The following is a 12,668-nucleotide window of genomic DNA, read 5'->3' as shown; positions in this document are numbered from 1 at the left end:
ATGGTACCGTTTTTGCCCTGGATTTCTGAAGTCTCCCATTTGATATCAGACATCTTGTTTGACGTGCTTTGAGTTTGGAGACCACAGTTCATGTTGCTAAGGAACATGCAATACAGGGCATTTATTTCTGATTCTTTCCCCCACTTTAGCATGAATCACAGAATGAGTCTAAATTCCTATTGAAGGGAGCAGTCTGACCTACGGTGATACCAAGACGCAAGGGAATCATGTTAGCTAGCCAAGGCTGATAACTAGACAGCCTCTTGGAAGAAAGGTCAAAGTTGAGGTGACTTTTTATTGATTCTGGAAATGAGCGATCCAGCCTCCCCATCAAGTAAAATAACACTCAGTGCTCCTTCTGCTAAAATTCAGACAAGCAAAAGCAGTACATCACCCTCGCAGCATATCTTCAGTTATCATGCTGCATTGCATATCCTAATTTGCAAGGAGTTAACGGCTGGTCAAGCTGGAAACAGGTGGGTAGCAATTGAGTTTTTGGCAGAAGGGTAGCGCTTTGTTTCTTAACACACAGTTATACTTGAAGCAACAAGTATTCGGATCAGTCGGTAACAAAAGGATTGAACGGAAAAGCAGTGAAATACTCTGGTTTTGTATACTGGGCTTTGTTTTCAAATCTGCCGCAGCTTTCTCTTGTATGAGCTGGTTTGGTGTGCATGGTGCAATGAACCGGTGGCAGATAACCAGTGAAGTTTCTCTTTGTTTTGAGAGTCTGTCTTCATTGCACATTGATGGGCACCCGTGTCTGAGCACGTGGGCTAGCCTCGCCCATGATGGGCATCTCCACAACAAATCCCTGTGTTACTGTGTCTCCATTGCTTCTGCACTCATCTTGGTGTATCTGGGGACATGTCCCATGGTTCTTTGTGCTGAGATTCTCAAGGATTCTTTCCAAGTTAATTGGGTCAATTGCAGAAGAACATGTCTGTCCTTTGGGGGAATTGTGTGACAGGCATGGCAGGACGATCAACACTTGAGTGATTTTTGCCTGCTTCCTAGCTGCAAAGTGGATGGGTTCCAGCCCAAGTGAAAGCAGAGCCCTGGCTCTAATCCACACACTCAGCCAGGTAAGTATCAGAGGGGTAGCCGTGTTAGTCTGAATCTTTAAAAAGCAACAGAGGGTCCTGTGGCACCTTTAAGACTAACAGAAGTATTGGGAGCATAAGCTTTCGTGGGTGAATGCCCACTTCATCAGATGCAAGTAATGGAAATTTCCAGAGGCAGCTATAAATCAGTCTGGAGATAACGAGGTTAGTTCAATCAGGGAGGGTGAGGTGCTCTGCTAGCAGTTGAGGTGTGAACACCAAGGGAGGAGAAACTGCTTCTGTAGTTGGATAGCCATTCACAGTCTTTGTTTAATCCTGATCTGATGGTGTCAAATTTGCAAATGAACTGGAGCTCAGCAGTTTCTCTTTGGAGTCTGGTCCTGAAGTTTTTTTTGCTGTAAGATGGCTACCTTTACATCTGCTGTTGTGTGGCCAGGGAGGTTGAAGTGTTCTCCTACAGGTTTTTGTATATTGCCTTCCTCATATCTGACTTGTGTCCATTTATCCTCTTGCGTAGTGACTGTCCAACCCCTCAACAAACCTCGATGCCAACTCTGCCCACATATCTACACCAGCAACACCATCACAGGACCTAACCAGATCAGCTACAACATCACCGGCTCATTCACCTGCATGTCCACTAATGTTATATATGCCATCATGTGCCAGCAATGCCCCTCTGCTATGTACATTGGCCAAACTGGACAGTGTGTTATCCTATGAGTGTTCTCTGTTCCAGCTGGTTCTAGTTATCTACATTTTTCCTAATTGAGTTAAAATTAGGCAACATATAAGATGTTAACATGGGAGTTAGAGAGTTTAGCTAATAGGTTAGCATAAGGTTTGAAGTTTCAGAACAGGACTAGTCTGACAGTTTTATTGTTTCTCAATGGCTAACATGACACATTTCTGGTTCTATACTTTAACAAATAACTTACTTTCCTTTCTGAAAAAGTCCAGATCTGCCATGGCACCCAAAGTTATCAGCATTAATACACATAGGGCCATGTTGCTTTAGCTGAACCTTAACTTTTTGGGTTAGCAGAAAATATCTGCTTTCCCCAGGAATGGAAAATCCTGTGTGAGATGTTCTGCTTCTATCCATAGCTTGCATCTGACTCATTAAGCCCCCAGTCCTATAAAAGCATGATCATCCTTGACTCCCTTTGAAATCAGTGGGAGCAGAGGGCACTCAGCACGTTGCAGAATTGGCCCTTAAATGCCAATATGTGCTAAAAGTCTTCCACCCTTACTCACACCACTTACCCCACAAATAGTCGCATTGCAACCAGTGGGGTTATTCGTGGAATAGCGTACTACACAGCATGAGGAATGATCACAGAATCAGACCCATGACACAGCACGAAATCTCCTCAGATGTTGCTTGTGCTACTATATCTGGCACTGCATTGCAATAGACACTCCAGTCCCCTCTGCTGAAGTATATTCAACCCAGCACCTTGGTTGAGTCATTCAGTATTTAGGTAAAAAGCAACAGAGGGTCCTGTGGCACCTTTGAGACTAACAGAAGTACTGGGAGCATAAGCTTTCGTGGGTAAGAACCTCACTTCTTCAGATGTAAGGTGCCACAGGACCCTCTGTTGCTTTTTACAGATTCAGACTAACACGGCTACCCCTCTGATACTCGGTATTTAGGTGTCCTTGCAAATCCCACTAGATGCCTATCTGCATCTTTAGTGCCTAAATACATTAAAGATTGGGTCCTAGTTCACCTAGGAAGTCAGAGGTAGATCAAAGACTGGAACCCCAGTCTCCCAAGTCCCAGGCTAGCATTCACACCATTGCACAATTTCTCTCCTGGACCCTCAGCCAAGTGAAATCTGAGCCCCCTAAATCATAGAATCATAGAATATTAGGGTTGGAAGAGACCTCAGGAGGTCATCCAGTCCAACCCCCTGCTCAAAGCAGGACCAATCCCCAGCTAAATCATCCCAGTCAGGGCTTTGTCAAGCCTGGCCTTAAAAACCTCTAAAGAAGGAGATTCCACCACCTCCCTAGGTAACCCATTCCAGTGCTTCACCACCCTCCTAGTGAAATAGTGTTTCCTAATATCCAACCTAGACCTCCCCCACTGCAACTTGAGACCATTGCTCCTTGTTCTGCCATTTGCCAGAACATGGAGCAATGGTCTCAAGTTGCAGTGAGGGAGGTCTCGATTGGCAGTGCAATGGCTTTAATGAAAAGCTGCTGTTTCAGGGAGATATTACCAGTGTGATTCCCCCTCTAAACACAGGGGATCACTGGCCAGGGTGTCTACACTATATGGACAGGTGCTCCTTTTATCATTTTCATAAATCAAAATAAATACATAAAATGGAAGACACCATTTCAAGTGTGGACCTGTTTCCCCTGCCGAATGGACACCTAACCGAAGCCTCTGTAGAATGCGGCCAACATGACATAACTCAGAAGAATAGCTAGCTCCTTGAAACCTCTGAGCCCCAAGCCCTGCGGTACAAACACATGGAAACAGACCATTCTTGTTCCAAACAAGTTGCGGTCGAAACTGGCAAGACTGAGAGAAAGGAAAGATTATTCCTGCCAATTAGCAGATAGAGAATTGAGGCAGAGACAGGCTAATGGTAAGATTTGAGACCGTTAGTCCCATTATACAAGACCTGACACCACATATAAGGAGATCAAGATCTGGATCGGTGGGACTGTTCCAAGGCCATACATGAAACCTGTGACAGATCTGTGAGTTGAATGCAGAGCTCCTGAAAGCACAGCCAGGCTTTAACCACAAGACCATCCTTCCTGTGTTAGCTGGGGAGGGGGAATGACACTGGGTGGCTACCCTGGAGATGGCTAAACTTCAGCGATCAAAGGTATGAGCTCAGTTTTACAGCACTGGGGGAGTGTTCGAAGTGCAACTTTTCTTCCATTCATCTGACGTGTGTATTCCGTGTGTGTATTCATTGTGCAGTTTACGGTAGCAAAAATTAAAGAGGAAACGAATGTCAGCTCAGCTCAGCAGATGTGTACGTCTTGCACACATTCCATGGAAGCTGGCAGTGTGTCACACTATGTCCTGAGACAGCACAATTTTATTTTCTGCATGAGCAGAACTGGCAGACCCTCTTATTTATATTCTTTATAGCTTAAGCTAAATGAAATGTGACCTACCAAGTCAAGTGCCAGGTATGCTGGTTTATTTGTCAGTATTTCTGGTGTATGATCATAACACTTTATGGTATTTCTGCCAACTTGCAGCTAATCCTCTTTACAGCGGCTAAGGTATATGAAAGAAACTTCGAGAGCCTACAGTATGAATAATAACAAACATGACAAGTATATACAACTGAGCTGCATTTAGCAGGCTTGATACCCATTGCCAATATTTAATTTGCAATTGAAAAACCTGATGGTTAAATGGTGGTTCATGTGGTTAATTGCCTGTATGTTAGTGGATTTCATAATTGGGATCTCCCTGCTGTGTGTGTGTGTGTGTGTGTGTGTGTGTGTGTGTTCCTTGAATTTAGGGGTTTATGAATATGTACACAATTAGGAGAATTTGCTGACAGTTAAAATGAAATGTTTAAGTATTTTGCATTATTATTTACATTATTATAGACCTTGGATGCCTGAAGTGAAATCCGGTCTCCATGTTCTATGGGCTGTACAAATACAAACGAAGAATTATTTCCTGCACTGAAGAGCCCACACGCTGTAGCTGGAATTTTCGAAACCACCTACGTGACTTAGGGACCGGGCTGGCTGGAAAACAAGAATTCCATTTCACAAAAAACATTGGGGTTTGGAGCAAGACTCACTGCAGAAGAACCAATAACATGGTGGTTAGAGCCCACACCTTTGCTTTGCCTGATGTGGAGCAGGACTTGAAGTTGGCTCTCTCCCCTACCAGCTGAGTGCCTTACCCACCAGGCCATTCTGGGGCGTGACCCACTTTCTTTCACTGGTTTTGACCAGAAAGTCTATTGAGGCCTGAGAAAACTTCCTGATTAAAGTTTTTTCGAACTCAGCACATTTTTGACAAATTGGCATGTTCTGACACAAAACAGTTTAGTTAAAAAATTCCCAAGCAGTTCTATTGAGGATCACAAGGCCGACTTGCCTTCACTTTTGAAAATTCCACCCTCAATAGACAAGGCAGGCAAAGGAAGGAGCAAAGGAAGCAAGGAAATACTTTTCTCCCCACATCACTAATGGGGAAACTGAGTCACGGAGAGAGAAGGTGATTTGCCAGGGTCATAGAAGAAGCCTGTAAGAGAGCTGGGAACTATACCTGAACCACAAGACCATCCTTCTTCTCTTAGGACTTTTAGAATATTGCAGCAAAGTATTCAGCTACGTTCAGTGATCACTGTCCCAGATCGCTCAGGGCAGAGTCAGGACTGGGAGCCACGGTTCCCATTGATAAAAGCCCATACATCCCTATTTCCTAGTATATTATTAGTGACATTGCATGGTATATGGTGGTGCTCCGTGGCCTTCTGGCTTTCACCACTTGTTATACAATTTAATGGATGCCTGCGCTTTGACAAAAGTCTCTACTGTACGTGCATTTGCTGTACAAGGGAGGTCGTAGATCACCAGACCCAGCAGTGACAGGAAAGGTTACCAAAAACTTCCTGTTGTTCTTAATATCTAGGTAGGGAAGAGGGAGATTTAAAAGTTCAGTGGCATGTACTTCAGCACAGCGTCCCTGTGATACAGGCCCTGCTTCTAACACTGCAATCCAACCTAGGAAGACGACCCAACAGAATGTTTAGTGAATGTGCACAACTCTTGCTCCATTTCCTTTGCTGAAATGTCCCTCCAGTATATTTGAAATCTACAGTAAATTATCAGTTTACTCTCACTCACTTGCACTCTCTCTGCAATAAGGAGCGATGAGTTCCTCTTGGTTACAGGGCTTTATTCATCTCGCCGGGTGCCTCTGACTACCTTTTGCATCTCAGCGTCCAGAGGCATATTTCAGTTCCCGGTTGAGGAACAATCAGTACTCCTGATGACCTGCAAGACCTGCCAGAGTGCATGCACTTCCCCCCACTCCTGAAGCTGAGACGGAGAATAAACAGGATGAAATGGCCCCTCTTCCTCGGCTTTCGCAAGCACACACAACATTTGCATTAAATGAAGTGGCCCAGGAGCACTTCAGGAAAATGCCGTGCTTGAGACAATGTCGACCAAGCTATTTCTAAGCCTACACACTGCATAATGAACCACTACAGATATGCTTCAAATTACCCTTAAAACATCTTATTTAAGCAGCAAGGAAGGAATATAAATGTGATTCACCGGGAGAGCCTTAAACCCAGGCTTCTCCTTTTTTTCCCAGAGAAAAGAGAGTGGTGAATTGCACAAACCTCTGTGGTGGAAATGGCTGAATTATTTTTGCTCAAACTTTCCCCCCTAAAATCAGCCTGAGGCAGAAACCAAGCATGGGAAGTGATAAGTACCTTAGAACAAAGGATTCTCATTCAAGCTGGTTGGCACATTTTGGGGTAAATTTTGCCAAACTAGGCGGGATAGTTGTTGAAACTTTTTGGCTTCACCCAGATGTATAGATTGCAGCACAGAGTGGTTGGGAAGGTTTTTGAGGTTCAGGGCTCTCTGGCCACTTCTGACCAGAGAGAGAGAGAGATTTAGTATCTCTGGCCTCATTATGTTGCTGGTTATTTTCTTTTACAGCTGAAATCCTGAACCGAGCACTATACCAGGTGTTCTGTAGAAAGACAAAAATGAGGCCAATTTATCCTAGTGCACTTCTAAACCATGGGTAATTTTGTTTTCTGTCACCCTCACATTGGCTCATAAATGGATTGAGCCTTAAATGATGAGTGTGAGTAAAAGAAAATCAATACGTTTTATTCTTTGTAGGCATTCATTTGCTGTAGCTGTGAACTGGCCGGAACCCAGCGCAAACCCTTTGTATCCTTACAATTGCTTGCTGCATAGCAGCGTCCAGGAAGCATGATGGTAATCAATGTAGGTTTGTATTATTGCATTATTTTGTGTTGATAATCGGATACCACTGTTCCATGTAAAACCAAATCAAATATTAATTCAGTGCTGGGAATACAAATGAGATTGGAAGAAATTATCAGGGCAATCCAAAAATTGTACCAGAAAAATGTATGTTGCTGTCTGTGTTCCCAGTATTTGCTGCCAGCCACTTTCTCTGTTTCCTGCCAACATGCTGAAAGTTGTTTCAAGTCTGCTTATTAAAATGTATTGCTTCACAGCCGGAGGCCTCTCCAATCCCAGTCCTTGAGCCAGGGATCAAACCGTATAGACTCTTTAATGTCTCCAAGTGTTTCCCTGGATTCTTGCCCCTATTCCTCTTCCTCTTCTCCTCCTGGCCTGGTTGCCTTCCTGACATCACTTCTCTCCTGTTCTTGCAGCTTTGGCAGTTGGAGGAGCATGGGGGCAGACGTTTGCGGGGTCGCTGTAAAGTGCAATCCTTGTCATTGTGGTTTTTACAGTCTAGGCATCTAGAAATACTTCACTGCATTGCTTGCAAGGCCTGCTGAATTTTTAGCATGTAATCAATATGTTCCTCAATCCTGCAGCTACTGACTTTGCTGCAGAACCAACCCTTTTTTCCCATTCTTCCCACAGATCTATGGCCTACGCTACAGTACAAATGATTTGCCGGTTACTATATCAACTGTCCTGCCATAGCTCACTCCCGTAGATGCTGTGTATGCTAACGGGAGGAGTTTTCCTGTCGACTGAGTAACACCATCTCCCAAAACATTAGCTATGCTGTATTGGGGGTACTGTGGGCATAACTATGTCAGCTGCGGGGTGCGTTTTTTTCACAGCCCTGACCAAGATAGGCCTGTTGACAACTCTTTGCAGTAGAGCCCTACCCTATCTTGCAATGTTTAAGCTTTAATTTTTAAAATGTTTCTAGCCCTCATGGTTGTGAAAAGGCTTCAGAACATGAAGCAGGTATAAACCAACATGCTGTTGTCTTTGCTGCAAGTCTTCAGACACCCTGGTTTCTCTCCCCAGCACTTGCCCTTTTGAGTATAATCTCTTATATCAAAGAAAGAAGGTTTACATAATCTTCCTGAGTGGGTCCTGGATCAATCTTTGACCTTGTCTGCCCTGGAGGCGGCATGTAAGCTGTGTAGTTACACACCACAGAGAAAGGCAGGCTACGTCCACACTGCCGTCCACATGTGGCAATGAAAGGCTCTGGCAGGCGGAAAGTCAACAACAGCGGGGAGATTCCAGAGTCTTTCCCCGCTGCCAGAGTCTTTCACTGCAGTGGGGAAAGCTCTCCGGCAGAGGCAGGGCAGTAGGGCACGACACTGCTAAAAATAGAAGTGTAGACCTGGGAGGTGTGGTTTGGGCAGGTAGAGAGCCTTGTAAAGTACATCCCATAAGGGTCAGGGGCATAGGGCACTTTACTATACGCTACTAAGCTCTGCCTCACCATCTACACTGCTGTTTGCACCCATGCTGGTGGGGCGTGTAGTCTGTACGCTACACACCACCACAAGTGTACATGTACCCTCCAGATCAACACTGTATATCTTTCTAGAAGATATGCTCCATCTCAACCAGAAGTTATGAGCTTGAGATAGAAATTACTGAGTGAGGTTCTGTGGTCTGGGTCCAATTGTCACCTGGCCTTAAAATATACAAATCTGTGACTCTACCACAGCTACCTTTTGCTTTTCCCATAAGAAAGGAGATAAGAAGAGATTCTCTGCCTGGTTAAACCCGGATGCTAGTTCCTTGTTTTCCCTGCCTTCGTGGTAATTAAGGAGATGTGCAGTGATTCTGGCCCAAAGTCCTGTTTGCTCTGCAGCACGCACCCAGATACCCTTGGGAATATGTGTTCAGTAATCACAGAACGTGATAGTAACAGTGCAGGATTGTTTGCTGGTAATTCCTCTTCTTAGCTGGGTTTGCTACTGTATGAAATGACTCAAGTACGGGGCTTCCACCTCTTGCCTCGGTACCATGGCTGTCCCCCACACTGGTAGATCTCAGCATCAGTCATTTGTCCCCGGACAATCCGCCTATTCTTCATTTCATCACATTGTTCTTCATTGTTATTATTTAGAGCCCAGTCATGGACCGGCACCCCATTGCGCTAGGTGCTGTACAAACACAGCGCAAAAAAGATGGTCCCTGCCCTAAATGACTTATCATGGAAGTATAAGCCCACAGGTGGACACAGAGAGTAGTGTGCAAGGGAACAAGGAGATAAGATCCATCAGCACACCAACAGCCTAACCATCGTCAAGTGTTGTGTGGGCATCATGGCAAACGAATGGTTTGAGGACGGGTTTTGAAAATGAATAATGAGATAGCGAGGCAGATATTTTGGGGAGCTACTTCAAAGCATGGGGGAGCAGCTAGGAAGAAAAAGCATGAAGGTGTCTGTTTGCAAATTTAACAAGTATGTAATAGAGTTGGCATCGTGGGCCAGTTGTAGGTGGGAGTCGACAATTCGATCGCTAATGAGAGATACTAGGTCCAGTGGGGACGGACTGTGAAGGGCCTCGAAAGTGAAGGCAACTAATTTAAGAGAAGGGGGGAGCAGTGGAAGGGTTCAGAAAGGGGCAATACGGTAAAAGCAACAGGTTGGGGAAATGATTTTTGCAGCAGCGTTCTGAACGCATTTGCGATGGGCAAGGTTGTATCTGTGAAGGCCAGTGAGAAGTTATTACCATGCTCTCTGTATGTGTATATATATCTCCTCAATATATGTTCCATTCTATGCATCCAAAGAAGTGGACTGTAGTCCACGAAAGCTTATGCTTAAATAAATTTGTTAGTCTCTAAGGTGACACAAGTACTCCTGTTCTTTTTGCAGATACAGACTAACACGGCTGCTAATCTGAGAAGTTAACGAGATGCAAATTGATGGGTGCCTGGATTAAAAAGGCTGAATCTTAGAGATGTTAGGCAGAAAGAATCAGCGGGGTTTAGACATAGTCTGGATGTGAGGATCTAGGCAGAAGCTAGATCCCCTTGTACCACCCAGTAAGATTCCTTTCCAACCTTGAAATTCATCTTTTCAAATATTTGTAGCTAATGTAGACATGCCCTGGTCCACCTGCTTAATATCAACCAGACATGAGGTAGCTGAACATGTGATTTCCTTTCTGCTGCTATTTGTGTCCTAGTCTCTAATCCCACCGCAAGACCCCAAAGAGACAACTATTTTGAGAGAGCAATTTGCAAGTTAATGCAGAGATCTGCTTCAAACATATTATGATCCGGAGCAAATAGCCTTAAACCAGCAAGCGGATGAATTGATGTGCAATTCCAACCAGTGAAGAAATATCTTTAGCCATTGATTGTGAGGGATAGAGAAGAAAATCAGTCTTTTGTGTACTTGGAATTGCACATATAGATAGAAGTGTAGATTGGAGAAGGAAGTATCTCGCTATCTTGGGGTTTTATACTGTTCTATACTATATGGTGCTGCTGATGTATTGCTAATCAAACATAAGTGCTTTGTAACAGAAAAGGGAGCAATTGTATTTTTATGTATTTATTCCTACCTTTGTGAAGGCTGGTTAACAAAAAGAGTAGTGTATTTTAACCCAGAGTGTATTAATAAATGTAATAATGTGTATTACAGGAACACCTAGAAGCCAGAGCCCCATGATGCTACACAAACATATAACAAAGGAAGGAAATCTTTTCCCCAATCTAGGTGTAAAACTATAGACAACAGGTAGATACAGCAAACAATTGGGGGGAAGCCCAAGGAAACCATGAAATAACGCTGGCCAGCGTCAAAAGTGCAAACCAGCTGTTTAACCGGTGTTGTGGTTTTTTCTAGCCATTTCAGGTGTCCAATGCAGAGGTCATGAGTGGGCAAGTGCATAGACAGTATATTGAAAGGCTTCAGAAGGTCTGATGGCTTAAGGCAAAGCAGCAGAGTGTTTCTGGAACATTTGAGAAGGGGAAATGAAACCATTCATTCAGTATAGGTCAGGTGTTCCTGCCTGCCTGAGTAGAGTTCAGGTGGGAATAGAGTAGTGGGGAAATGGAGCATTTAGAAAGCTGGTTGTGGCCCCTTGATTCTCAGCCACCGATAAGTTCCCACCCTGGTATGCCACCTACTTCCCCTATGATTGGGGTTGAAAGGATGGCTGGTGCAGAGGTAGCTTTGTGCCACCGGAGAGGTTCCCCTACAGAGGGGGTATTCTCCACTGGCTACCACCAGCCATTTAAGTCAACTTTGTGCCACCTACACAGTGCAACCTGGACGTAGTGAACCAGAGAATCCGCACCTAATCCTATATGATTAGAGAACATCATTGGAGTAACTTGCAACTTCTTTCAATGGCAAAGATTTCTGCCAGATGAGGAGCACAGTAAAATACACTTAGGGCTTAGCTGTAATTTAAAGCTACCTCAGAACCTCTTTGTGGAGCTTGAGCACACTTTCACTTTTCTCCTTACCCAGCCGCACTTCTTTCAGTGCCGGCATTTACTTACGGATGTTCTTGTGCCCTCTGTGCTAGGAGGAAGCCTCTCTCTGCATGCACCGTGCAAAGGGTGGATGCTCAATGTTATTGCCGGGCCTTTTTGCATCTGTTCCATAGCAGAATGTCACATGCAGGATGAAACCCTAAGCGTGAGAGAGAGAGAGAGAGAGAGAGAGAGAGAGAGAGAGAGAGAGAGATCTGACATTGCATCAACATACCTGAGCAAAATCAACAAGGCTATGTCCTAAACCCATCATCTGCAGCAACTGCATTATTTACAGATCCTCCACTGGTATAAATCAGTGGCATTGGAACAACCCTGATTTACAGCAGCTGAGAATCTGGTTGTGAGTCGTTATTGGGATATAAATTGCAGTAAGCTTTGTGTCTTTCCCGTTCCTTTACTAAAAGCTGATCTCTACTACTAGAATTCCCTGCAAATGCAAGCCAGGGGCTGGGTTAGCAAATTGTGCACAGATATTTTGAACGTTTGCTATGTAAGCATAGCAGACTGAAGCCCTGCTTTATTGCAACATTTATTTCTCAAGATTTCCAAAATAATTATAGTTAGGTATGGCCATAAGTTTCCCATAGAAGCCATAATTTTTCCTCAAGGAAGCCAGATAGTATCCGAAGGTTCTTATAACTATCCTAAAATGAATACTGGAAGGTACTATATAAAGGACAAATCACCATTAAAATAACAGTGCATCATGACACCAATACTGAACCTGTCCTATATGTGTCAGGATAAAATAGTACCTACAATCTGAATTTCTCTTTAACAAAATGTACCTAAGTAAAACAGACGGCATTGTTAGTAAATGTTCTTAGCTAAGCACCCCCACTCTTCACCCCCACTCACATTCATGTGTTTTAATCAGCATGCTGTATTTTCCAGTCTGAAACAGCGCAGTAAATTCTTTCATTCTGTCTTTGCAGCATTATTGCAGTATCATAAAAGCATGTCTGGCAATGTTTTCAGCATATCCAACAGTGTTGTTAAGATAAAGGAGCATTTTCACTGTGAAAGTCTGAGTAATTCTGAGGCTATCTCCACCTGAAGAACAGAAGGCTTCACCAGCAGTTCAGGCATCATAACCTAGTCCAATCGTGCATTATAATTAGAGCTAGGCAAAAACATTTCCGA

Source organism: Chrysemys picta, chromosome 4 (genome assembly GCF_011386835.1).
Source record: "Chrysemys picta bellii isolate R12L10 chromosome 4, ASM1138683v2, whole genome shotgun sequence".
Lineage (NCBI taxonomy): Eukaryota > Metazoa > Chordata > Testudines > Emydidae > Chrysemys > Chrysemys picta.
Note: the sequence above shows the minus strand (reverse complement) of the source record.